The 27169-nt window shown below is 43.3% G+C and overlaps 1 long non-coding RNA gene across 1 annotated transcript; it reads left to right on the top strand.

The window, feature by feature from the left end:
- Positions 1-1614: 1614 nt before the first annotated feature.
- On the top strand, positions 1615-27169 carry LOC139077210 (uncharacterized). The gene is made up of 3 exons (XR_011529529.1): positions 1615-1801; positions 17692-17832; positions 25364-27169. It is a non-coding gene; the product is annotated as an uncharacterized lncRNA (long non-coding RNA).

Genomic DNA, 27169 nt, shown 5'->3' with positions numbered 1-27169 from the left:
GAAACAGGCTAAGTGAAAAAGCTCGTTTTTATGTCCCTGATTTAATCATTCCCGCTATTCCTGGAGCCTTGACTCTTGAGGTTTGGTGGGCACTGCACTCGGCCACTGGGGTTTGCACACACCCACACAGCAGACTCACCTGTGAGAAGCTTAGCGCACCATATGCAAATTTCCGGGCATTTGGGTCTCTGATGAGGTTCCTCCTCAGCGCTACGCTCAGCATCTTGCAGTCAGGGCTCAGTGACATATGTCACTCATATCAACCCAGACACTTTTCCACCCAAAGATTTTAATTAGAATAGCAATTAAAATATGTTTTACTGGGATCTCTTTAAAATGCAAAAGGGGGATTCTATTAATTAAAAACAAACAAATATAAAAACACTTAAGCACTCTGGAAAGTCTTCTTTCCCAATTGTTCTTTTTCTTTTGATGTCTCAGTCACTTGTCAACTGCTCCTGAAATCTCTCTCTTACATCTCTCCAAGCTCATCAAAGAGACTCCAAGTCAGTCTAAGCGGAAGCTTGTCTTTCTCCCTGCCTATCTAGCCCTCTCTCTTCTCCTGCAACTTTCTGGAAATCAATCAAATCTTCCTGAATTCTCTACCCTTGCCAGTCTCTCATTACTTTAACCCTTCCAAGAGGAGCTTAGAAGTGGAGTAGGTTAAGACAGAATCCCTCTCATTGGGTGGGAGTAGGGGGGATATTGATGGGGACAAAAATTCTACAGTTAAGGGGAATATATAAACATTCAAAATGCTTCTTTAACCAAATTCCAATTTCTTTTCTAGGTAATCAGAACTAACAGTAAATCCCAAGATTAGTAGATTGGAATCTAGTTCCTTCATCCAGGTGACTCTTCTGACTTGGTACTACAGAAGAGACAGTTGCAAGAAACTAAGTGGGAAAATGTTCCCCACTCCTAGACCTAACAGAAGCTATACACAACTGTCTTTAATAGCAAAAATTAAGCAATAACCATAGCACCAAGGCCTGGACAGAACTGTCTTCAGGTCCATTCACAGATGTTTTAATTCCACCTTTTTGTTAAACCTTCCAACAGCTGAACTAAAATAGCTTACTCATAGCCCTATGGATAGCTCAGAAAAGCAAAGACTTTTCTTGGAGATAATTCACAGGCTGCAGAAAATCCACAATTGGCTGTATAGAATCTACTATGTGTATATGTGTGTGTGTGCGTATTTGCTACTGGAAACTACAGAATCCACCCAATAGGGTTTACTCAGCAAATTACTTAGGCAGTTGTTTGCTTCTTTTACTCCTCCATTTTCTCCTGTGCCTGGAACAGTGTAGATGCACAATGAAAAAAAAAAGAAATTGAGTTAGAAATATACTTGGAGTATCATATTTTTAGTTTCTTATGACAGAGAAATATCATTGCTGTGTGTGAGAAATGCTAATGTGAAATGCTGGGCATGTGATATTGAGGTCCCCTGCCATTAAGTGTTGGCCACGGGTCAACTGCCCTTAGTTGACTTCCTCACATTTTGTCTCGTTATGTGCTGATGTACAGCCAATGGATCTTTGCTCTCCCAATCTTTCCGTCGTTAATGATTGGCCTTCATTCTGGCAGCTTTTTGGCTTGAAACTGAACATTTTTGATAAGTTCTACAAAGACGAGGATTTAGTCAAGGGGCTCTTTTGTCAATTAAAACATTTTATTCCACAATTGCCATCAGGGGCTTTCCAGGGCTCACGAGGTTCCCATCGCTCTCTGGAGTTCAAGAATGAAGAGGAAAAATGTTAGACCTTCTGAAGTCGTTCCTTCAATCGCAGGAAAGGTAAATTCTTACCATCTCACATTGAAATACACGCCGAGAAAGGAGACAGACATACAAGAAGGGCATTTCCCCATTTTCTCCATGAGCAATTGTCTAGTGACTTGAAATTTTCTAGACAGCCAAAGCAAATACATCAGACCTAAGACGCCACTTTGGCGTCTGAATTGTCCAAATTGGCTGTCTAACCAAGCTACTAATTCAGAATGATTCTAATTCACAGGAAAATTGTTGAAACTTCTGCTTCAGCTGTTGAAAGCTGGCCTCAAGTTTCTTAATATTGTGAGCATTATATGGAAAATGCACAGACATGTTTCTAAAGCATAATGTGGGTATTATTTTATGGCGATGAGTATGTGACAAATTCAATGGAAGACTAAAATGGTTCTCCAAGGCTCTTTGCAGCCTAATTCTAATTAGCTGTTTAGTTTAAGACACCAGGCTTTGTTCTGGTGGTCATTTTTAAAAAATTACTTGTTTTACTCAGGTCATGTTTCCCTTTTTGAGATGATTTAAGATCTTTAACAAGCTGTAATCTGAAAACTCTCAGGACGTCTTCCTGCTCTTCTGGGAAGAAGACACATACATGAACCCAGGGCTGAGACTGAATTATGTTCCGAAAATCCAAGGGCCAAGAGGTCTGGTCAGTCCCCGGAGCCAGAGCGGCTGATTTACAATATCACCAAACTCCCCACAGAGGTGTGCTCACCTCTTGTTTCCACTGCCTTTGTAAATTCTGTGTAATTCAAGAATGTTAATGCAGAAAGGGTATAAAGAGCCAGCAAATACTCGCAAATCATGGAGCTTTACAGAAAACTCAAACTTCTGCTTGCTGAACTCCTCTGGTTAGAAATTAACTTTCATCTCTAGCAAGCTTGGAAAACTATAGGCTTGCTGATCTATTGGTTTAACTTATTAAATTTCTTCACAGAACTTCAGGTGTATAATGTGAAACACTTTGGTGAAAACCAACAGAAATTGTGAAAAACCAACTGAGATGGACATGACACGCTGAGCTGAATTCCTTTGGATTCAAATATTTCAAAGTTCTTCTCAGACCTGGAGTTCTCAAAATTTGTGAGAATTTTTCCTCTCAGAGATGTCCCAAGTAGGGTCTAATTGTTCCAATATAGCCACACAAAAAAAGGGATAATCGAAAAAAGTAAAAAGGGGGATAAATCACTGGAAAATTAGGAACTCATCATATGCAGAATGCACTTCTTTCTGTCTTTTCCTTAAAATGATGAAAAAGGAGAAATTAAGAAGTCTGGTTAAATGTTTTCCAAGTTAGTTTCTGCAGAATCAAATTTTATCAATGATAATACATGTCATTTGCCAGACTGATGTTTTAGGATAATCTTTTCGGTTTGCACTTCCAAGGATATTCTCAGCCAACTATTTCCCCATTTCTTATCTTGTCTAAATGAGAGCACACAGCAGAGTGAGCAATAGCTACTCGGTTATGCTCAGAGGCTGAGCAGCCAGGCTTTTCATAGGCGTGACAGCCACAGAAAAGCCAGTAGGGATTTCCTGTTCAGATAGGAGTTCACTTATTAGTTACTCTTTCGATCCAAAAATATAGACAGCAAGACCAGAAACTGTCCCTTTCTGGGTGGGAGCTGAAGACAGTCATTCAATAGTCACGTGAATATGTATTAAATTACAATTGTGAAAAAAGCTTCAGAGGAGAGGTTCAGGGTGCTATGAGGTCTTCCAACAGGGAGCTTGACACAATGGGGACATCAGGAAAGGACTCCTGGAGGAAGCAGGGACTGGGCTGAGGTGTGAAGGGGAAAGAGGAGCAGGAGTTAATTAGTCAAAGCTAGAAGGAAACAACTGTCTGGGCAGAGAATATTATAGAAAGGGGGCCTGTGTCAGTGGGTGCAGCCAGGGTAGGCCTGCCTCGGGGAGTGTGAGGACCTGTAGTGGAGCTGGAGTGCAGAATGAGAGGGAAAGAACTGGAGAGACGGGCAGCAGCCAGGCCACGCCAGGGTCTTGGAGACCACAGGAAGAACATGCTCTCCTAAGGACAGGGAAAGCCCCTGATGTGGTTTAAGTTTCATTTTTAACAAGATCATTCTGGCTGCAGGGTGAAAACTCCACCCAAATGGGCAGCAGAGGATGCAGGTAGAACAGACTATTGAGGTAATCCAAAGGAAAGCCTCCGATGGCGTGGACTGGGGAGGTGGGGATAGGGATGCAGTGGGTGTGGGGTGAGGAGGAAGAAGAGCCAGACATCACTCCCAGGTTACTCACTTGCACCCTGGGTAGTTGATGGGGCCATTCTTCGGGATAGTGAGCTGGACAAGCACTAAGCTTTCAAGCAAAAACTCAACTTCAGTTTTGGACGCATCAACATTGAGCTGCTCTGCAATCTCTCAGAGGAAATATCAAGTGGACAGTGAGACACTTGGGCCTGGGTCTCAGAGGGAGGTCCAGGCCAGAGGTAGACATGGCGAGCTATATAATGTGTTAAAGGTTAGGCATAAGCATAACTGGCATTACTAATCTATTTGCAACTACAATGCTGGGAGCAAAATTTAAAGTAATAAAAACATCTGGATACCTCTAACTGTTATCAATCACTCTTAACTCTGTTTTGCCTCTCCTTCCCTCCCCTCCAGGCCTGACACTTCATCATAACTCCCCCAGACCCTTGTCTTGCAATTGGAATTCTGGGAAGTCTATTTGACTCTGGGTTTCACATATTAGAATCATTGTTCTGGTTCCTGGTTGAGACACTTAGGTTCTTCAGTTCAGCAAAAGTCCCAGTGTGTTGATCTCTGTCACAGCCTACTGCTGAATTCCCCTCAGAATTCGAGCAAACTCCATCCAGAGAATTCCTCTTACCTGTTAGAGTATTGGGCACAGGTTAAACAAGAGAAAATAATTAAAAGGAATACAGTATTCATTGGATAGCACAGAACCTAGTAATTTTCTTTTTCCAATAAAATGACAGTTTTCTAGGCTCTTGCCTAACTTTTCCAACTTTCTTAACCATTCTCCCCATCCCTGGTGGTCAGTAGCTTAAATTCATGTGTTATAATGTATTTAACATTGCAAAAATTATTCACAGCATCTGACTCAAACAGACTTTATTCTGGAAAGAGTTTGGCATTTTGAAATCTTTTACCAAGTAATAATTTTAAATTAAAATAAAAGGTTTTTAGACAAACAAAACTATAATTTAACTACTGATAATTACTTTTTTGATCAACCAGAATTTAAAATTCATCATCCTGATCTACTCAAATGCAGTGGTTGTTACAGAAAGAATTTCACTCTCAGAAGATCTGGTCCTTCCTCTTTCCTCGTTTATGACCTTATTGAAGTCACTCAGTGTCTTTGGACCATCAGTGTCTTCTTCTGTAAAATGGGGATATAGTACCTGACTTCAAAGGATAGTTTCTTTTTCTTCTCCCCAAAGCACCCCAGTACATAGTTACATGTTTTAGTTGTAGGTCCTGAAGGATAGTTTTTAAAAACTACATATCTATACAAACTCTTTTAAATTTATACCATTTTATTACTATATGGAAGGAAAATATTATTATTACTAAAACTTTCAAAAGAAACCTTTCCTGTAACTTTAGACATTAAGTCTATTTCTTCTTGAAATGATCCATCTAAAATTCTTTTATAATTAGTACGCTGTGATTTATGTGTCAACTTACCGGGGCCACTGAGTGCCCAAATATTTGATTAAACATTACGCTGAGTGTAACTGTGAGGATGTTTCTGGATGAGATTAACATTAGAATCAGTGGGCTGAGGAAGGCAGATTGCCCTCCCTAGTGTGGATGGGCCGCTTTCAATCTTTTGAAGACCTGAATAGAACAAAATTCTGAATAAGGGAGAATTCCCTCTCTCCGCCTGACTCTCTTCGAGCTGGGACATTGGTCTTTTCCTGCCTTCAGTCTTGGACTTGAACAGATTTACCCCATCAGCTCTCCTGGGTACCCAGCTTGTCAGCTGCAGCTCTGGGCCCGTCAGCCTCTATAATGACGTGAGTCAATTCCTTATAGTAATCTTTATCTCATAGATACATGGATAGATGATGATAGATAGGTAGGTAGGTAAAAGAATAGATAGAGATAGATAGATATCTATGTATATATATCCTATTGGTTCTGTTTCTCTGAAGAACCCTGACTAATACACACTCCTTCTAGATGGAAGTAGTCAGAGGGCCTGAACTGTCTTTGCAACACCATGTGATTGAAAGAATGTGGTCTGTGGAGTCAAGGAGATAGGTGCTTAGACACACTGGTAAGCCACGTGTCCCTGAACAAGTTATCGAACCTCTCAGAACCATATTTTCCTTATAGTAAGCTAATCTCTTCAGACCTTAACAATAGAGCAAAGTGGCTGGAATATAACAGGCTTTCCTTTAATTCTAGTGCCTTTTTCCTTTGTCCTTCTTTTCTTCCCAAAGCCTCTTCTACCCGTGTGAGCGTTCACTCCTCGGAGAGAACTGTTTCACCATGCTGGTGGTGGTGGGAGGGCAGCAGCCCATGGTGGGCACTGCTGATGTGTAAGCATTCTGACTGCAAACCGCAATTTCTCCACACAGAGCTGCTAAACGCCCTTAGGGAGTTCACTAACCCTAAAAGACTCCCAAGGCAATTCCGGATCATAAAAACATGAAACATTAGAGTTATGTTTCAGAAAATAATTTCTAAATGTTTTTAACTCTCCAGAAATAATCCACCCTTGCTGCACACCCTCCTCCTCCCTAGCAGTGCCAGCAGGCCCACAGCAGCTGGGGGCTGCCCTCAGAAACTGCCCAGCGCCCAGCCTACAGCAGGGTGAAGTGATGGAGCCAAAGCCAATGGTATGGCCCTCCTTGCATCATCCTTGCCATGGGCTCAGTCGCTTGTTTCCTCTCTCCTCTCAGCGGGGCTCCATCCTTTCTCCTGGAAGCTTTTTCCAGACGGCAGAATAAAAGCCCTCTTCCATGAAATGCCCTCTCTACAATGTTGCTGGATTAAATCCTGGCTCTTGATGGCTCTGACCGAATGTAAATATGTATGACCCAATGGGCAGATTGGTTACTTTTGGAAGGGCACTGCTGTTTACTTTGGAGAAAACCCATCATGCGAGGAGTGACAGATACTTTTCCCTTTGCTCAAAGATAATTTCTTTGGGGCAATTTGGCAATAGCCAAATTTTTAGATGACTTTTTTAAAGTACCAGCCTTGAACCATAAATGAGAATGATGTTGGTATAATCCTACAGTCCCAAGAGGGATTGAGAAGTGGGTCAGCTTGGAAGAAAGGAAAGGAAGTTGCCAGCACCACTAGGGTCACTGAGGTGTCCTCATTCACATGGAGACTGCAGAAATTGCAGAATCAAAGAGGACATAGATAATACAAGTCCTCTCGATGCGGCAACACTGATCTAAGCTCCTATTATCTTATCTCCTGCCTGGGCCCCCAAATAGTCTGCTTTGATGGCTGACCTTCCCATGGAGAAATGGCCCAGAACCGCATTCCTCCAAGAGGACTGTCCCCGTATTGCAACACGTTGCTATGATCTGTCAGCTCAATGCTCTAACTGTTTTCAATAAAAATGAAAGCTGTTTAATGGGTGCAGAATTTCAGTTTGGAAAGATGAAAAAGTTCTGAAGATGGCAGAACAACAACGTGAATGTACTTCATGCTACTGAACTGTACACTTAAAAATGGTTAAAACAGTACATTTTATATGCATTTTACCACAAGGAAAGAAGGAAAGAAACAAGGAAAGAAAGAAAGGAAAGAGAGAAAGAGAGAGAGAGAGAGGAGAGAGAGAGGGAGAGAGAGAGAGAGAGAGAGAGAGAGAGAGAGAGAGAGACAGAGAGACAGAGAGACAGAGAGAGAGAGAGAGAGAGAGAGAGAGAGAGAGAGAGAAAGAAAGAAAGAAAGAAAGAAAGAAAGAAAGAAAGAAAGAAAGGAAAAGAAAGAAAGACCTGCATTATCAGAGTTGTCAGATTATGGTTAGTCCTTATGCCATTGGTATAGAACTCAAAACACTTTAGTATCAGAAAAAGTTTTGCATATCAGTCTTTCAGATCCCCACCACAGTATCTCTGCCGCATTTCACTGCGCAGCCGTGTTCTGGTTTGACACCATGTGTTTGTCTACCGTATATGCACCCATGAAAATCAACCTCTCTGTGGGTTTATCTCTATCTTGTTCCTACACATAGACACACTCACACAATTACAGTGGACGCTGTGAAGTAAGAATAATCACCCACGGAGGTTAGAGAAATAGGAGAATAAGTACATATATGAAGGAATGGAGCTAGCGTTTTTCAGACAAATGTAAGTAACTCAGCTGAATAATAGACGCTTTGCTCTTGGAGACGGTAGACATAGTGCTTTCAGGTGCTTTAGCACTTGTACGTCATTCAAACTTCTCAGGAGGCTGCTTAAACTTATTATTTGTTGCTCAAAATCCTCCAGAAACCATTAGCTTATATTAAATGTAAAGCCACTAAATTCTTTCCTAATGACAGAGTCATTCAAAGTGGCTGGTTTGAAAGACGTACGGCTAACTTTACACCAGGGACGTTTTATAGAGAAACTAGACCTGGGTGATGCCTTCTTTAAATGCCCCTTTCAATCACCCCAACAGGAGTTGTCTTGGGGCCGTTGGGAGAGAAAATTACACCAGTGAAAGGCAATGCTTTTCATTTTCCCTTGGCTCCAAAACTCTTAATGGCACGCCCAGAGCTAGCTGTCCTGCTTTTGAATTGTGGCAGCTTAAGACTGTCAATCGCCACAGACAACAACAGTCGTATATTACGTTTATAAACCACCTTTCATCCCCAAACGCTTGGCAGTCACAGAGGAATTCTATCAACCACTTTTCATTCACGTGGCTCGAGAAATTCTTGAAGAAATGATCGCTTCCTAATAGAACAGCGCCCAGTGGGAATGTGAATGCAGGTATCCTTTTTACCCATGGAACAGATCGCACTTTTACAAACAATTTTGTTTATACATTCCCATCTGATTTGCACAAATAACAAGAGCAGGGCAAATTATACCTGTTTGAGAGATGAAAAAACTGAGGCCCTGACGGATGAGGATTACAACCCAGATCTTCGTCTCGTTACTCAATGCTTGCTGTGATACATGCAGCAAAAGGCGCCCTGCAGACCCTGTTAGCCTGCAGTTTCTCAGGGGCATTTTGAGTTGTCCTGGGCAACCCTTGATTCATCCTCCTACACAAGAAACCGCCCAGCATTTAGGTAGTGGATTCAGTGATAGGAGAGTAGCAGAAGAAGAGGACTTTGCTCTTTGATCCAGAGGCAGACGCTCAATGCCACTGGCTCCTCTGTAACTGGGGAAACTAGAGGAGACATTTTGACATACCCCTTCCCTGGGTGAGAATAGTGACAATTACTGATCTTTAGTGAGCACTGCTGTAACCTGCTTCACCTGCATGAACTCATTTCATCCTCATGCCCATCCTATGTGATGGATATGATCAGATAGATGAGTACTGCTGGAAACAGAAAACTGGAGTTACAGAGAGGTGAGGTGGCCTGCATAGCTTGGGCTTGACAGAGCCAGACTTCAAACATAGGCAGCATGGCTTCAGAGCATGCATTCTTAACCCCTACTGTACCCATGTCACTATTCAGACAGCCATTTCATAAGCAGTCAAAATCTCCCACGCATGTAATTATCAGAGCACCTTCTATTCATTCTCTCCACCCTGTGCTTGCTGTTTGTAGAGCAGGGAAGCGGGATAAGGGTCACACACACACACACACACGCACAACACACACACACATGCAAAGAATTTCCTATCCCTAGGAGTATGAGAAAAGAATGCTTTGTGAATTTATGTGTGTATGCCTGCATGCAAATGGGTCCCTGTAAGGAGCTGAAACCATAAAGACCTAGTATCCACGTCATTTTGCAGATTATTCTAGTTTATGGGACATCTCAACTCTGATCTAGTCACAGCAGAGGTGGAGACAGGCAGAGCTGAGGGGACTTTTAGAATGCTTGTTACTCATCAAACAAGTGTCCACGCTTCTCCTTTCTTTACCTGGCTAACGCCAACTCATTCTTTGGCTCTGTTAAGAGCCAAAAGGTCCCTTCCTCTAAATAAGCTTCCAAACTCCCGAGGCCAGGTCAGCCCCACCAGACACAAGGTGACAGAATAGCAGACTGTTTATAACAAAGGCACTGGGGGAAGGGCCTGAGAAGGGTAGAGGAATGTTGGTCCAATATGAGCAATCGAAGGAGGAGACTAGATCCCATGCATCTTCGTGTTCCTGGTGCCCGGCAGTCTCTAGTATTATAAATACTAGGGGTAGGAGGAATACACGGGTAAATGTGAATAGAGCTGCCAGGAGCCTATCACGTACATATACAGCGTGTGCATCTACAGTGACTGTAAACTTTGGTGCATCAAGAGCCTGGGTTTCTTTATCCCTTGTGTCAACTTTTGGCCAGAAGAGCGAAGGGTGGAGATTGTGTAACTTAGGAGTCAGCTGGGCTCACCAGGTCCTCTAGGATTCAAACAGAATTGGTCAAGCCTCTTTCCCACATCCTGTGGGAAGTCCAGGGCCCCAACCAAGATTTATGCAAACTCCATGGGGGTAACATTCCCATGGTCACCTCTTATACCAATGTCCTGTCCTGCTGACCTCTTGATCTCATTCACAGCTCACCTCCAGGGACTGTCTCCTTCTCTCTGCCCTCTGTCAACCCAAACCGGACACAGTTCCTTTCCCGGATTTCACCAAACCCAACTCACACAAGTTTGTGGGTATAGATATAGAGGAGAATTTTACTCAAAATTAAAGAAGATAAGGATGAGGTGCACAGAGCACAGCACAGCAGACCAGTTCAGGCGAAGGGTTAGGCAGCCCATCTTCCACACCTGCTTCAGTGACGTTCTCACCAGCTGACTTTTCCCCTATCATCTCTGGTCTCCCAGCATGGTGGAAATACTCTCTTCCAGCATTTCCTCGTCTCACCCTTGTGTATTGTTGTTTTTGTTGCTCTCCACCCGCAACATTCCTGTTCTTTTCTAATATCATGAACTTTCTCCATCTCTTGTCATTTCCTGCTCCTTATTGGCCATGCCCTCATCTCCGTAACTGAACATTCCCATTTAAATATATTCCTAAGCAAAGTCAGTCCTCTCTAAGAGGGGAATTCTCAGTCAGTTCTTAAAGTAACAATTTCCCTGCAACCTTTCCCAATAGCAGTTATAGTGACCCTGGTGTCAAGAGTTGGGTGGATGTAGGGTCAGATGTGGTTGACAGTTCAGGCCATGGGCCCATAAGCAGCCCAAATGGAAGATGGCAAGACCAAACAGACAAAGCCACCTTTCAGTCGGTTCTTAAATATCATCAAGGCCTTAGTATGTGATGATCACAGTAAGTCCTGGACCTAAAACACCTCAAGACACCCCCTGCCCAGGGGAAGACAGCCAGGAAACACAGTGTGCAGTGCCATGGATCTGTGAGACACCAGCGAGACCCAGCATCCTCATCTGACCACTGAGGAGGAGGGGCTGCAATGTGTCAGGGCCATTGGAGCCCTGCTTTCTTCCCTTTGCACTAGCCTCTTCTGTCACCATCACAGAAACATAAAAACGTACAGAGATCTCAGGATTCTAGGCTCTGCACTCTCCTTCACCTCCATTTCCTATCCCTGCCCCATGAGCTGTCACGTAGTCCACGTTCTACCAGCCTCAATCTACCAGACACTGTGGATTGCCCAACCTACACCCTAAATCCCCCCTTTTCCTGCCCAATTTTATTCAGGCATCTGCCTCTCCCACAGTGACACCTCCTGCCTCAGGGTAGACCCTGATTCATCTTAACCAATCACCATTGCCCCATTCCCCCCACACTCCCACACAAGGGGCTGGTAAATGAAAGAAGCCTTCACAGGGGCTATCTTTGAGTCATTCCCTTCTCCTCGTGTGGTACCTAGGTCTGGACAGATGCCTGGACCATGCAGCCATCCTGCAGCAGGTCAGAGGGTGGCAGGATGGGCAGGCGGGAAAACGTGGGTCCCCTGTGATGTTGCTGAACTGCTGTTCTGTGAGATAATAAATTATTCAGTTGTTCAAGCCAGTTTGAGCTGGGGCTTTAAGTTATTTATGACTGAAAGCAACTTAACTAATACGTCCAGAGCATAAGAACTGTTTCTGCAAAATATGTTTTAGGTGATAGCAGGACTCTCAGCAGGAGCAGTAGGAGCATTTGGGGACTGTCGCAAGAATTGGCGGGGGAGCTCTCAAGCATTTCCTGGGTCAGGGTAGGGATGTTAGGCATCCTGCGATGCACAGGGCTGCTCCACAAAATCATCTCACGTTCCAAAAGACTGAAGAATGTTCTGTTGCACAGCTGTGATAACATTACATATACCTAGAATGTCCCTGCATTCTACGTATAAACACGAAGTATTTTCACACAGGCTGAATATTCAGCTATCGCATAAATCTGGGGACCTTTTGATTCTTTGATTCTTTGGAACTGTGATGAGACTGGTGCCCTACTTTGGAAAATCAGGTCACAAAGCTGCCCACTGTGTTTGACATTTGCATTTGTTTGCATTTACGCTGTGGCATTCCTGATGATTCTCTCTATAAATACGCCTATATGACTCCCGCGTTCTGTTTCCTGATGCAGAACTACCTGAGCATCTAGTAATTTATCATTATATTGATTTTTAAAATACATTTGGGGGTGAGTTATATTACCTGTGAATTTCTTCCATGGGATGTTACCGTATAATTTATTTTTAAAAAAAGATGATGGTGGTGATGGCGTCACAGGTATGTACATATAGAAAACTGATCAAATTGTATACCTAAAATATGTACCATTTCGTGTACTTCCATTATACCCCCATAAAGTTGGGGAAAAGAGGGGGTCTTGGGTCTGATAAAGTTGAAAGCAACTAGATTAGATAATCTATGAGGTCTTTTCCAATTCTAAAATTTCACAAATCCACTTTACTGCTGTATGAAGAATCTTGGGTCACAAACTCTAAAAGGTAAGCCACTGCCAGAGATTCATACATCCCTAAAGGGCACAAGTCAGCTTTTTTAGGTGGCTCTTTACTGAAGAATGCCACGTGAGGAGACGCTGCATGGCTATGGCTTGATCAGGAGATTCGTCATTCTGGTGTGTCTCTGATGCTGCCAGACCATCCTCTTCCCTTGCCAAAGATAATTTTGGGGAAATCTGAATGTGAAGATGACTTTCAGGTCCTCGACACTCCACCTCCAAGTCTGATCCCAACTACTTCACAAACTCTGTTAACTCTTCTGTCTAGTCGACTGGGACTTAGAGCCATTGCAGACCCAGAGCCAGTGGTGTGCTGGAGCTGGCTCCACCAGCTTCTAAGAGACAATTCGTTATGTGCTTTTCTTCACAACTCTGCGTTGAGTGCCCTTATGTTGGTTGCTTGAAATCAACCATGGAGGAAGAATTTACACCTCTGAAATAGACAAATGCTACAGACTAGGACTTTTTATGCCTAGAGAGCAGGTATTTAAACATTTACCAGCACACCATTGCCCAGAGCGTGAGCAGACACCCCATTCCCTTAGCTGTGCCCAGATTTTGCATATTGAGGTATACACAGTAGCAAATTCTTGTTCTTAAAGCTTCACATAAATTATAGCTTTGTTTTGAATATTAAATCTGCTTCTCCATTATCAGAAGACTGAGGGAATATACTAGAACCTTGACTTTTTCTAGGATTGGGTAAAAGATCTCTAGGTGGTTGGTGAGAAGGTGAGTAGCAGAGAAGTAAAGATGGTACTGTGTATGTGTGCATGTGTGTGTGTGTGTGTGTGTGTGCATGAAAATTGGCTAGAAATCAAAGCTAACAAACTTTGGTTCCAACTAAGAGATCTGAGCTCAATGGTGTGGTTGCTGGAAGTTCATTAGTGCTCTCTTATTGAAGGGGATTTGGCAGTGGGCTTATTTTCCATTGGCATGAGGGAGTTAAGGGAAAAACTGCCAACAAGTTTTTTAGCCAACCAGATTATAATCAGCATGCTCCACCTGAACTTAGTGCCTACATGGCCATTTCAGTTAACATCTGGAAGTCTCCAGTACTTGGTGGAAGCAGATGAAAAGATTCAGAGATAGGAAAGCATGTTAAAGAGCTGGGCCTTGAGTTCACCAAGAGAGACTCAGACTGCAGCCCTAGGAGATGAAGCAAACCCACGAGCAATGAGACTAGATGCATGTGCCCATTTCAAACTCTTCAAAAATGTGTGTGTGTGTCTAGTTTTTAATTGGATTTATGTATCCATGGATGAAAACTTCTTATTGCTAGAATAAGAAACAGCTCAGCAATAATTCTTTTACTAATTTTGGTTTCATACGTGTAATAAGGAAACCCTATTCACATAAATAAGTAATTGGTAAGTGAAGGATCCTTTGAGGCAAGGTCACTGAATTGTTTGAACTTCTTCTGATATGCCAAAAATCACATAATGATTGATAATTAAAATTCTTTTTAATGATCCATCAGATGATAATTTAATTAGGTCTTCCTTTAACTTTATCGAAAGCAAAAAATTAGAAATAATCTGACTTGTTACCATCATTAGAGTCATTTACTTTCTCAACACAAATATCCTGAATTGTTTCTTTGCTGCCCCCAAGTACTTTATACATCCTAACAATAGGAATAACAAGTGTGCCTTTTGAAAAGTGGGGAAAGGCACTTAAGAAGGCAGAGGAGGGAAGAGAGAATTGGCATTATTCACAATACTATTTCTCTTGATACTTCCCCGTGTCTAGCACATAGTAAGATGTTTTTAATTAACATAAAAAATGAAGGAATAAATCGATGTCAAAGGCAGATTTACTATAAAACTAAGAAAGCTCAAGCTTTCGGGCCCTTCATGGCATAGGCCCCTTCCAAGGACCTGGGTGGACACCTCACACAAGTATGTGTTCCCTGAGTGGGTCCCTAGCAACATACTCATATGTTCATTTTTGCAAAAGTAAGATACTTTAACGGCAATGAATTAATATCTTTTTTCCATTCTTATCTCCTGAGAATCACGCTTTCCCCTCTGTAGGGTGAGCTGAAGTGGCTACAGGCCACTTGGGATCCAGCTAAGGGATGGTTGAGATTGAGATATGATTAGTTTGGATTTGGGATAAATTTACATGATTTGCAGGCACCGTCTGTACTGTTAAGTTATTGCTAATTATCCCGACGTGGGATGGCTTCCAGGAATGTCTCTGTTGCACACTGGGTCTACTCATCCAGCATTAAGACTTGAAGATGCAGGACCTATGTCAGCCAGCTGTGGGGAGTGGAGGAGAAACAAATTTGGGGAGGTATAGATCCAGAAGCCAGTCTGTGGAAAACTCCTCCAGTCATCACTATGTAAAATTTCACACACAGGATCACCAAACCTATCAAAACAAAAGTTCACCATGCTTTCCCTTTTTTCATTTTCTTTGATGGGAGAAGGATATTTGATAAAATGATAAAACTGTTACAGCATTTAGAGAGATGAAACATTTTAATAAAACAAATGAGAAAATATAGAGCATTGAGTTGGATGTGTATGAAGGGTATCTTCTTATAGCAAATTTAAATTTATTAAAGAATAAGAAAAAATTCACATTGAATTCAATAAAATACAAACAAAAGGGAAAGGACATGCAATGGAATTAATAACAATTATTTCAATACAGAGAACTGAATTTTAACTAAAAGAAGTTCATATCATTCCGAAAACAGTAATTCATCCAAAGGAAGAGATAAATTCTGAGTAAAAATCATGAATAGGATTGGATTACAGGACAATCCAATCAATGAAGATGCAAGAATTGTATGAACACATTGGGAAAAGACTTAAATGCTTCTTAATTTGAGACAAAATAGTTACATCAATGAGGATAGCATAGAACTCACAACAAGTTGCTCTCACTAACCAGTGAGGAATTGCTTAATACACATCATCAATTCAGGTTTAAAAGAGTGTTTATGATTACTCACTATAAAAGAAGATTTGCAATCTTACAGTTCATATATGATAACATTTTTCCCAAATTTTAACAAAAATCCTGAACGTTATTTAATATGACCAATAATGAGTTGAAAGGTAAAAGAAATTTTTCTAAATCTTCAACAATAAAAATTAAAATTTAATCAACAGTGCTAGAAGAAAGTGTGGATTATCTTTCTATTTTTCTGTAGAAAATGATACTACAAAACTATTGTCTTAGGAAGAGTGGATCAAAGAAAGTACAGCCAAACAGGAAGGGGGAAAGTGTTTTAGAGGTGTGTCAGGAAGTTTACAAATAATAAACACTATTTTCTTAGTTTTCTGAGGCTTACGGTGTGTTTCAGATTGCTTACATTTGTAATTTGTTTGGAAAGTTCTCAACCATATCACTTCTAAAATTTCTTTTTCCCTCTCCTATTCTGCTGATGTTAAACCTTATTACTATATCTTCTGCCTCTTATCAACTCTCTTATATTTTTCCATTCTTTGTCTTACCATGCTTTACTCTGAATATCTTCTTCTGACCTAACTTCCAGCTTACTAAATCTCTCCTCGGTTGTGACTAATCTACTAGTAAATCCATCCATGATTTCTTAATTTTGGTTATTGGATTTTTCATTTCTGGAATTTTTTTTGGTCTTTGTGGCATAGTCAGTTTTCTGCCAAAATTCTTAATATTGTCTTTCATCGTCTTGAACATAATAAGAATGGTTATATTAAAGTGTGTATTTCCATTAAATTTTCGAATCGCTTTCTCTTTTTCTATTTCTATTAAATTTTGTTTTCCTTTTCTATTAAAATTTGTAATTCCGCTATCCGGAATCTCTGTGGTTCTGTTACTATTGTTAGCTGTTTCAGCTGATGTTTGTACATGCCGTCCTGTCTCCTAAGAAGCCTGGTTATTTTTCATTGTATGCTAGATACTGTAACCCAAAAATGTTGAAATAATCTGTGGCCCGGGTGCTAACAAGAGCCTGAAGAAGGCCTAGGCCAGGATCCAGAAGAGAGAACGGAGCCCAGCCTTTGAGGCCCCTTTTTTCTGGAGGCATTTGCCGGTTCCTGAGGGAAGAGCTGAGAGGCTGAGTGATGCCACTGACTGCCTCATGGCTTCAGGGACAGCCCTGGAGTCCTGCCAAGGGGGTGAGCGTGTATGCGCATGTGTGCCTAGGACAAAGCCCTTCGGGGCCTCAAATCAAAGTGGGTGAAGGAGGTTCACCATCACGTCCAGATGCCATTAGGTCATTGCTGGCCTCCTGGTGCAGACGTGGCTTCTAGGAATGTTCGTGGAGCCCGTTCTGCTCACCCATCAGCGTAGGGACCTGCAGGCACAGGGTCAGGGTCTCATGGTCCACGTGTCCTACAGTGCTCGGCCCTGGATGTACATGGAGGGGGAAGAGGGACAAAGTTTGAAAAATATGGAGTCAGAAGCCAGTCTGTGGAAAGGTTTTCCAAACCTTACAGCTTACATATGAAAGAAAGTTGTACAAGTTATCCAAAATCTGACAACACCACTAAAATTTACATGATATTATATTAGTGGGTTGCAAAACTGAAACAAATTTTTCTAAACTATTCATAGGAAACAAATTTTGACCGATTGTGCCAGAGGAACAACTGAGTTATCTCACTAGTGTCTCTATAGAAAAGATATTACAAAATTAGTGTCATAGGAGAAGGCCATCAAAGAGCATGTAGCCAACAATACGAGGAAATAAGAGTTACAGAGGGAGCTTGGACAGTTAAGTAATAAAGATGTTATTTTCCTTGATTTTATGCTCTTTGTGGTACTTAATTTTGAAAATTTGTAAACCGTTGTGATTTCTTTTATCTTTCTAAATGATACAGTTTTACATGTAATTTTGTGTTTGTTCTTTTTGAAAGAGGACTCTCAAATTGTGGGAGCATCAGGCCTCTTTCAGTCTTGGTCTGCACCAGCACACGTGGAATAAAAGCTTCTTTCCACAGTCATTTGAGAAGAGATTCTCGGCTCCCGTCATTCTACCTAAACTCCATGGATTTCAGGTTAGTTGTCTATAAATTGAGGGATTAGCCTAAAACTTCTAGGGGCTATTGTGGCTCTAAATGCAGTGACCCTGTGATGCTGTGAACGGTAGAGGCAAGAGCTTGAGTGACACTTTGCTCACTGTGTGATCTTGTAAACTTACACATCCTTGTTTGACGCATGAAGAAAAAATAACCCAGAAGAAGAAGCACACACACAACCGCAGAACTCCAGAAAGGAGCAAGAGATGAACAGAAGGGTGAAGACAAAACCACAGTGGCCACTGTGTCCATGTCTGCAGGCAGGGTCCCTGGACACCTGGGCAGCACCTGCGGGGATGGCAGCCAAGGCAGGCTCTGCAACTTTCAATCCAACAGCATCTCAAAGGGTGTAAAATGGTTAACACTGAAGAAAAGAGGAGAAGAATTCAACTGGACAGAGCTTTCAGAGGGCTGTGGCATTTTCTTTCCCCATACCCAGAAATTTAGAGCTATTATTTTTGTGTTGAAGTAGATCTTTTAATTATTGAAATTACACTGTTTGATGACTGGGAGTGACCAGAGGAGAGTTTTTTCTAACGTGGTATGATTAGAAGGATCACAGGATTTACCCCAGATTTTATCCAGCGTAAAGGAGAAGCCAACAGAGCTGGTTTGCAAGGGCAGTTGTGAAAAAGAATAAAATTATTATATAGTTGCCATTAGGTTCCACCTCTTTAACTTAATGCTTTAAAGACACTAGTTTCAGAAATGTTATGTAAACTGTACAGCACTTTATAAACTTTAATTTGGATTACATTTAGAGAGGTAAAGGTCATCAGATCAACAGACTCCTTAGATTTCACAGATAAATAAAATTTACAAACACTTTGAGAGATTGATATTGGGTTGCCAAATCTTTATTTTGCCAAGTAAAAACATTTTTCTAAATCCCACCATCTAAAATCACAAACATTTCATAACAGGAAGAAAACGTTATACCAAAAATGTGTGAAAAGATAGAATAATATATTATCAGAATGAAAAGCAGTACTTGAAATTTTATAAATTTAACTTTATGGATATTCACCTCATAATTGTTTTTCCCATAGATAAAGTAAAGATTTTGTTACAGACTTTGGTGTAGGAGCTGTGAATTAAACGCTAATTGAGCCATTGCTTTGATTGTGGCATTTCAGAAACCAGAAAAAACCGTGATGGTCATATCAGTATTTCAAACATACTTAAACTGACATGAACCGTAAACTGGGCACAGATCTAGTCAAATCTCATTGATTTTCTCACATAATGGATCAAAACATGAAATTCTTATGTCATTCTCTTGCAAACCCCTTTCCCAGAATTGTCCATGAACGCTGAAGATTTCCTGGGTCCAAGGTGGAGGCTGACCTGAGTCCTCTTGCAAGGGCAGCTGGGCAGAAACTCAGTCCATCACCCTGCAGTTGTCTCCACGGCCACATGGTGGGGCTGTTGAAGTTGGTCCTGCACAACCTGACTGGGCGGTGAGGGCGTGGCTCAGGCCACAAGGGGTCTTCCAGGGAGGACAAGCCCCTTCCTAAGTTTTGCTCACCACCAAAAGTATTCTATATTTGAGCCCCAAAGTTGCAGCTCTTAAAGATACACTCTCTCATTTCACATAGAAAGGCACTTTCCAGAATGCCAGCCAGCCCAAGCCCAGTGCTAACACCCAGCAGCTCACAGATAGAGGTCTGGCATCCCCCTTTTCTCCACAGCCCCTCAGAAGGGGTAGAGCAGTTTTTCCTTTAAAACTCCTTGAACACAGATACTCACTGCATTCCCTCCCTGGACATCAGATCTCTTTGTTGAAGAAGGTCTGAGGGCCCAAGGGTCCCCCTCACCTCCCATTACCTAGAGGACAATCACAGTGATGGCGAGGTGATTCTCCACCAAGGCCTCTACCACAGAAAGACTGGCATCTCTCTGGCTAAAGAGAGGACACATGGACCATGTGGTCGTGGACCTCCACAGAACACAGAGGTATAAGGATGTAGTGGTGCGGCCTGCACCGATGGCCGATGACAAGCTAGCAAGGGGACAGGGGCATAAAGGCCCAGCCTTGCCTTGTTCAGGACAACCTGGAAGAGCCATCCAGCCTCACAGTCACCAAGGGGCAGGCTGAGGCTTCTGAGATATCTGTAAGAGCCAGACTCCCTTCTCTACTCAATCCCATGCCCCTCCCTGTCATAGAGGGGCTACTCTTGAGAGGATGTCCAGTAAGCTTCCAGCACACTAATCTCAGGGTCTGCCTCCAGGGATGCCAAACTGCAATGCTGGGCCATTCTCCGGAAGTTCTGGTCCTGCCGGTTAGACTCCTCGAGATCACAACACAAATGATATGAATAACTAACTCGTGATGGTGAGCAGTTATCACAAAGAGCACGCAAATATGCAGCTGGAAGTCAATGGTCCAGCAGCACTATGCTGATTCAGCACCCTGTCCAAACTTCATAAACTGGCAGAAGAGCCATGTAGCATTGCTACAGGCAGCAAACTCGCCTCTCCCATTGTTCTCCTGGGACTTATACTTACTAAAGAGAGAGATCTGGTTGCACCGTTAGGCATCAGTGGGCATGCTGTGTCTCCACCCTCACCCCTTGCGCACGGCCTTCTGATTATAAGGAGTGTGAGCAGTAGTTCACTCTGAAGACAGCTCTGGTTCCGCATCTCTGATAACCTTGCTGCCCAAGTCACAGTCACTCAACTGAGAAAAGGTCAGTGCGGACACTTTCTTAAAGGTGGCTGTAGACTGGGTGACGCTAAGGACTTCCAGGCTTCTTTCTCATGTCATCCAGCAACCCTGGAAGCAGGCAGCATAGCATGGTGGTTGAGAGCAGTGGCTCTCAAGGGGGTCCCCCAACCAGCAGCATCAGCATCACCTGGAAAATCATTAGAAATGCAGATTCTCCAGCTAGCCCCAGACCAAGCGAATCAGAAACTCCGGGTGGGGCCCGGCGCTCTGCATTGTCACAAGCCCTCCAGGCAATTCTGATGTGCGCTGACATTGGAGAACCACTGGTTTAGAGCAGGGTTTAGTGAACTTTTTCTGTAAAGGGCCAGATAGTAAATATTCTAGGCTTCGTAGGCCAGGTTGTCTCTGTCACAACTACTGAGCTCTGTTGTAGTGTGAAGGCAGCCATGGGTGTTTGTAAACCAGTGAGTGTGGCTGTGTTCTGATAAAACTATTTGTGGACACTGAAAATTGAATTGCACGTAATTTTCATGCATCGTGAAATATTCTTCTTCTCTTAATTTTGTTAACCATTTAAAAACGTAAAAACCATTTCCAGCTCCCTAGTGTAGAGCTTGGACTGGAATTGGATCCTGGGTCTCCCCTAACCAGGGGGGCACCCTTGGGCAAGTTGCTTCATCTGTGTGCGTTGGTGTCTTCAAATGCGAAACTGTCTCCTGGGACTGCCGTCGACATTCAATGGCTGACAAGTGCAAGACGCTTAGCACAGCCCTGGGGATGGTTTCTATCTTTTTATATCTGTGCGTAACTTAGCTCCGTCTTACCAGCAGATGTCCTTTTCACGAGAGGTTCAACCCTCACACAGAGTCTTTTCCCAAGGCGACCCTAAGGCTCCCGACGGACTTGTTTCCTGTGCTGCCCCGCAGCACTGCCCCTCCAGAAGCCCTTGCCCTGGGTGCACTGCTGCTCTGCTCATAAGGAGAGGAGTCCCCAGAGCTCCGGCAGTGCAGGACTCAGCAGCTACGGGACAGTCTCCCTCCTCGGGCCACAGTTCTGTTTCTATCGCTCTATTCTTCGTGTCCTGGTTCTTCTGCAGTGCTCTCAGCGACACATAACAGCTCCAATTTAACAGTTTACCCTTTATCTATAGCTTGGCCTGGAGAAACAATGTTTTAATAATATGAGAGTGAGAGAGCATTGCAAGTGGGAAAGTGACAAGAGCAGGAAATTGGCAATTCTTGGGCTAGAAAGCCAATGCGCCATCCTTAATTGATGCTGCTGAGAGGGAAGATGAGGCAGCACAGATCGAAACAGTGTGAGAATGGCCTCAAATGGATGTCTCGGATGATTCAGACATGGAACCAGGCCTGCGTCCCAGGCAGGTGAAGAGACAGTGACACTTCTGGGTTGGGGCTCTGAGCACTAGTGACCCTCCCACTGAGTTCATTGTGTTCTAGGGCTGGTCCTTCTTCCATGTGGCGTCCTTCCAGAGCCTGGGAAGCATGCTCCCTGCTTCTGAACTCTCCCTGTCTCCTCATGTCAAAGTGTAAGTTTCCTCTGCTCCAGTCCCGGGCTTAGAACTGCATACAGTTATGCTCTTCAGGAGGTGATAATCGCCATTGCTCACATCCAACAAATAGGTTAGCGCTTTTGGCAGGCCGTGCTATAAGATACCAAGACGCGCTACTTGGGAAAATGTGGAGTGTTTGCCCCTAGAAATGAAGAGTTTTTCACATAAGAGGCAGGGAGGAACAAAATGGTCTTTCTGGTTCAGCACTTTCCTGTTTCCCTGAGTGAAAAATGAGAGTCTGATGCAAAATGGAAAATTTAAATGCATACATTTTATCTAGATATTATCACATGTATTTATCATAAGAATTCCAAGAGGTAATGAATATTCTCCCCATTCATAGATGAATCAGCTGAGGCTCAAGGGGGCTAAATAACTTTCCCAAGGTCGCACAAGCGGGCAATGGCAGAGCAAAGCTGATAGTCTGTTTTGCAAATGACTCTGAGCCAGCGAGAAACGGCTCCAACATGATTGGATGAGGGAGAAAATGAGGAAAGGCTAGAGAGGGCCATGCTGAAGGGAAGCCCAGAACATTGCCAGAAAGTGACTACACCTGGGGAAAAGGTAAATTGTCACTTCTGTGTGACTTTTTTTACAAAATTAATTTTTCCTCATTAAGACAAGCTTTCCAGAACACTGATTTCCTTATCTTTCGGTTTTCACTTGTTAAAATTCCTGGTAATTTCTTCCAAGGAGGTAACTCTTTGGGTTGAAGTCTCTAACCACTCTATAATGTGAAGGCCTGAGGTGCTCCTCCCAGCCCAGGCCTCAGAGACAATTGCTCTCAGCTACCACGTCATTCTTCATCCTCTCTTCCTCTTCCACTCCAGCCTGTCTCAGTTGTCACTCTAGGTTGATTCTGAATCCTGCTTGGGCCAAGGTCAAGTTGGGCTCTTCCCAGTACCATCTAGACATAACAGAGACAAGAGCAGTCACAGCATGCAGTCTTCAAGGAATATCACCTCGGTTAGATTCTCTTGAGGTCGTCCAAAGGCTCTTTCTTACCCTGGATGATTTTTAAATGAACGTGTGGTCAAACATGGAAACTTCAAGTAAAAGTTGATGAAGAAACCAAACTGGGAGCCATTGGCAAACGTTTCCTGAAGGTTAGTGAGAGGCACAGACCATGACAGAGAAATATGGCAGTCAATCTGGGGTGAAGCGGGTTTATCATTCCTGCTTCCCTCAGCAGAAGCCAATAGTGGGGAATCATGTCTGACATTTATCCTGTCTGACTCATTATCCAAATGCATAACCAGTTTTCTGTACTCTATATTCTGTTTTTCAAACTCTACAATCTGATAGTCAACTTTATCCCTAACGCAGGGAACATTCCATGTTAAAGCTGTACTTCTCCGAGCTCATTTTTCTTCCTTTGGCCTCAAATAGTGTTTGTCAATTTTGATGAGCCTCAAGATGTGAAATTATGAAAAAAGTTTGCCTTGGCTAATACTCCTGAACCCCTTGAGTGAGCACTAAGTGGAAAACACGCCACCTCCCACACAGGCACTTTTCATGTTATGAACAGTGTGAAAGGACTTCCTTCCTCGTGGAAGGGAGGGCCAGCATGGCAGGTATCAGCACTGGGCCTCCGACCCTGAGCCCATTGTTCACTGCTGACTCAACCCGACCAGCTCTCTTCAGATATTTTGCTTCAAAGTTCATTCAAAATGTTGTGAGTAAAATCTTTGCTTCAGCATTTTCCTCACAGCTCAGAGAGGGAGAAAGAGACAGATGGGGGACGCTGGCCTTCTCACCCTGCCCGGGAGCCTTAGCTGTGTGTCCCACTGGCTGGCAGAGGAATGATAGATGGCGCCCTTTCCCATGTGTGCCGGGCAGGCTGCCGTTGCCTGATTCTGTCCAGTTAGCAAAACAGGGGGAGCTGCCAAGACAAACAGCCAAGGTATGAAAAGTTAACAGCTAGCGATCACTGCGGTGTGAAATGGACCCATGAAATGAGACATCAAGGATGCTGCTTGGAATAGCTTGAATGTCGAACATTCTTTCCCAGCGAAAGGGTAGACAGCGGCGCGGCAGCAGTGTGGGAGACACAGGCCAGGCGGGCGCACGGGTGTCCCAGGACTGCGGAGGAGAACCGACTTCTGATGCTGCGACCTCAGGCATCATGCTGGGAGGTCAGGAGGCAGTGCCCACTTCTCACCCATCCCATGCCAACTCTCCCTGCCGCCTCCCTGCCCTCATCTAGAAAATAGTGGCTATTAATAGGCGATATCAAAAGAGTCCTTGTAGTTTATAATCAGTTTCATCTGGCTTAGGGAAAAGCAACCATAAAAAGTGTGTTGGGGGACTGCTGGGGCCAGCGAGGCAGGCTCACATTAGCTAGTGTTCAGAACGGGGCAGCAACTGACAGACGAGGCAGACGATGGTTTATGGTCTGTAATGCCTGTGCTGACATGGAGGATTGGGGCAAGATTTATTCTATGCTCGGGCCATCACCAAACACTGAAAAACAGTCATTACAAGCCAGATGACAACTGGAATGCAGTAATCAGTGGAAAGAATATTTATTTGGTTTTTCAGTCTTTGGATGAATCTGGTTTTCAGAAAGTGAGGGCCCGCTAGGAAGTCAGACTACGCCATCATTACATCCAAACCATTATGCATTTGCTGGCCACGTATGTAATTCTATACAGAAAACATAACCAGAAAGTAGAAAAATCCCCAAGACTCGAAATCTCATTATTAGAAGCCTTGCCACCATGACTTCACTTGCGGTTACTACACACCCTAAATATTATTAATGGACCAAAAGAATCCAATCCTTGTAAAGTCTGGTCAGTATCGTTAATTCCCCGGCCCACCTCGACAGTGAGTTTGATGGAGTGGTGATACACATTAGAAAGCTTTTCTTCTGACTCATTCTGCTGAATTTCAGGTGATAAACAAAGTAGCAGAAATGGAGCTGGACATTTTTATTAAGCTCATTGTGAGCCCAAAGATTTCAATTAAGTTTCTATAAACACATCTTCTTTTTACACTGAAATCACCTCAAATGTTAACATTTCTGCTCTCAAGCAAGCCATGCATTGGAATTAACCACATTTCTTGGTGACGTTCTTAATGGTTCTCGCTTCTTCCAGATAAGTAAGGGAAGTTGGACACAAATGACTGATATGCCACCATTTCTATAAAACACAGCATAACACTTCCTGTATAATCTTCAATTCATTCCGTCCCACTTAACTATCTTGTTTTTCTTTCCTTTCCAGAACTCTAAGCAAGCATTTTTCTCTGATAATTTTTCTCCTCAGGAAAATCCATCATTCCCCGAGTACACCAGAAACAAGAAGACTGGTCTGATCTTTGGCCCACTCACCCACATGGCAGCTGTCATATCCCACCTCACACGTCACTCGGCCTGACTCCTCGGCCCAGGGTGCACAAGCCTGATGTCTGTGCAGGCAGCGTCCACAGCGTGACAATGCATTGAGCTATTCACTTGCGCAGGCACATTTCTAAGAATATGTCATACTCCAACAAATAATTCACATTTTAAATGTACATAAACCGTGGCTGTAGAAGTGCTCTCCCTGTCTCTTCTGCATTATCAAGCCTAAGACAAGTGAAAACAAATCAGTGACCATCCTCCGACGTGCGCTGGGATTCTGGAGCTATGGGCGGACTGGGCCACATCTGAGAGAAAGCAGCGTGCAGGTTTCAGTGGGGCGGCAGATCCTAGCATCCCGGGCTCCTGTCATTCCTTCTGCTGTTTCCAGTGCCTGTCCTGGATTTCAGGAGTCATCTCTTCACCCACCCCCAGCTCACTCAACTACTTCTACCTTGCAGGTTTAGATTTTGTTATATTTGCATTTAACAACTTCAAGACAAGAGGTTTCAAAAAAGAAAAAAAAAATCTCGTCACTGTGTTTTTCTTCCAGAGTAATCCTGTGCAAGGAATTCATCCCATTTCTTAACTTACCTAAGCATCCTTTTTTAACCATATCAGTAATCAAAACATTGCTGAGATGATATTTAAAGCTAATGAATTAAGCAAACACAAACCTGTTTTGTTCGCCAATCAAAGCTACAGGCTTCCACAGTGAGCGTGTGGAGGGCCTGGCCACCAGCTGCCAGCTGCTCTCCGTCCATGATCTTAATTGCAGCATGCTCAGAGCCCGCCCACGTGCTCTCTGTGTGTCCCTCCAGATCCACTCTGCATCCTTCTCCATGCTGCCATGGGCTTGGGAAACTGGCCTGTATAGACCTCACCAGTGCACCGGCCGCCCCGTCCTCTGACTTCCAGGAGAATTTGTCAGTGGTGAGTGAGGTCAGAGAATTTGTTCCCCCGGCAACCTTCCTGAGGAGTTGCCTCTGACTGGCTATGTCCCTTGAACCAAGGCTACAGCTCTTCTCAAGGTGGCCCTCGCCACAGGACTCTGTAACCGCTAGCCACCTTCGCCCCTTCATGCTAAGGAGCTATTACTATTATTTGTCATTTCCCTGTATGCTGGTTTCAACTCTGTAAAGAATCCCCTCATCAAATCCTCCTTAAAATATCATAATTTGAAGACACCGTATATTTCCTTTGGAGACCTGACTTGATATGGGGTCTAAAGGGAAGCTATGGTCAAACACAGAATGTAGCCACCACTGTATAGCAGATTTTCCAGAAGCTGTTTACAGCTACAGATGAGAGGACCTGTGCGGCCCTCCAGTGCGGTCTATCAGCAGTCTATAGACCTGAGGAGTTTTCCTGGAGGCCCTGGTCAAAGTCTTTGGCAGTATATTTCATTGTTCTCGGTTGTCTACACTCTACTGCTGTACACTGCTGGCCTCCTGACTGGAGGATTGGAAGAAGGACGCCTGGCACATGATGAGTCCAATATGAATAGTGTTGAATATGCACCACTCGCAAGTGAACCCCTTGCTGAATCTTCAAAAAGGGAACACACCTCTATCAACAGTACCCAGACCAAGAAACAGACATCACCATCACGCCCCACGCTTCCTCATGCTCCCTGTCACTTTGCTTCCAATGGTAGCCTTTACACTTTTAACACAGTAGCTCCATTTTTCCTATTTTTAAACGTTATATAAATAGAATGGCGTGGAATGTA

The sequence above is a fragment of the Equus przewalskii genome, chromosome 19, assembly GCF_037783145.1.
Source record: "Equus przewalskii isolate Varuska chromosome 19, EquPr2, whole genome shotgun sequence".
NCBI classification, from domain to species: Eukaryota; Metazoa; Chordata; class Mammalia; order Perissodactyla; family Equidae; genus Equus; species Equus przewalskii.
The sequence above is the reverse complement of the archived record's forward strand: the minus strand, read 5'-3'. Positions and strand labels throughout refer to the sequence as shown.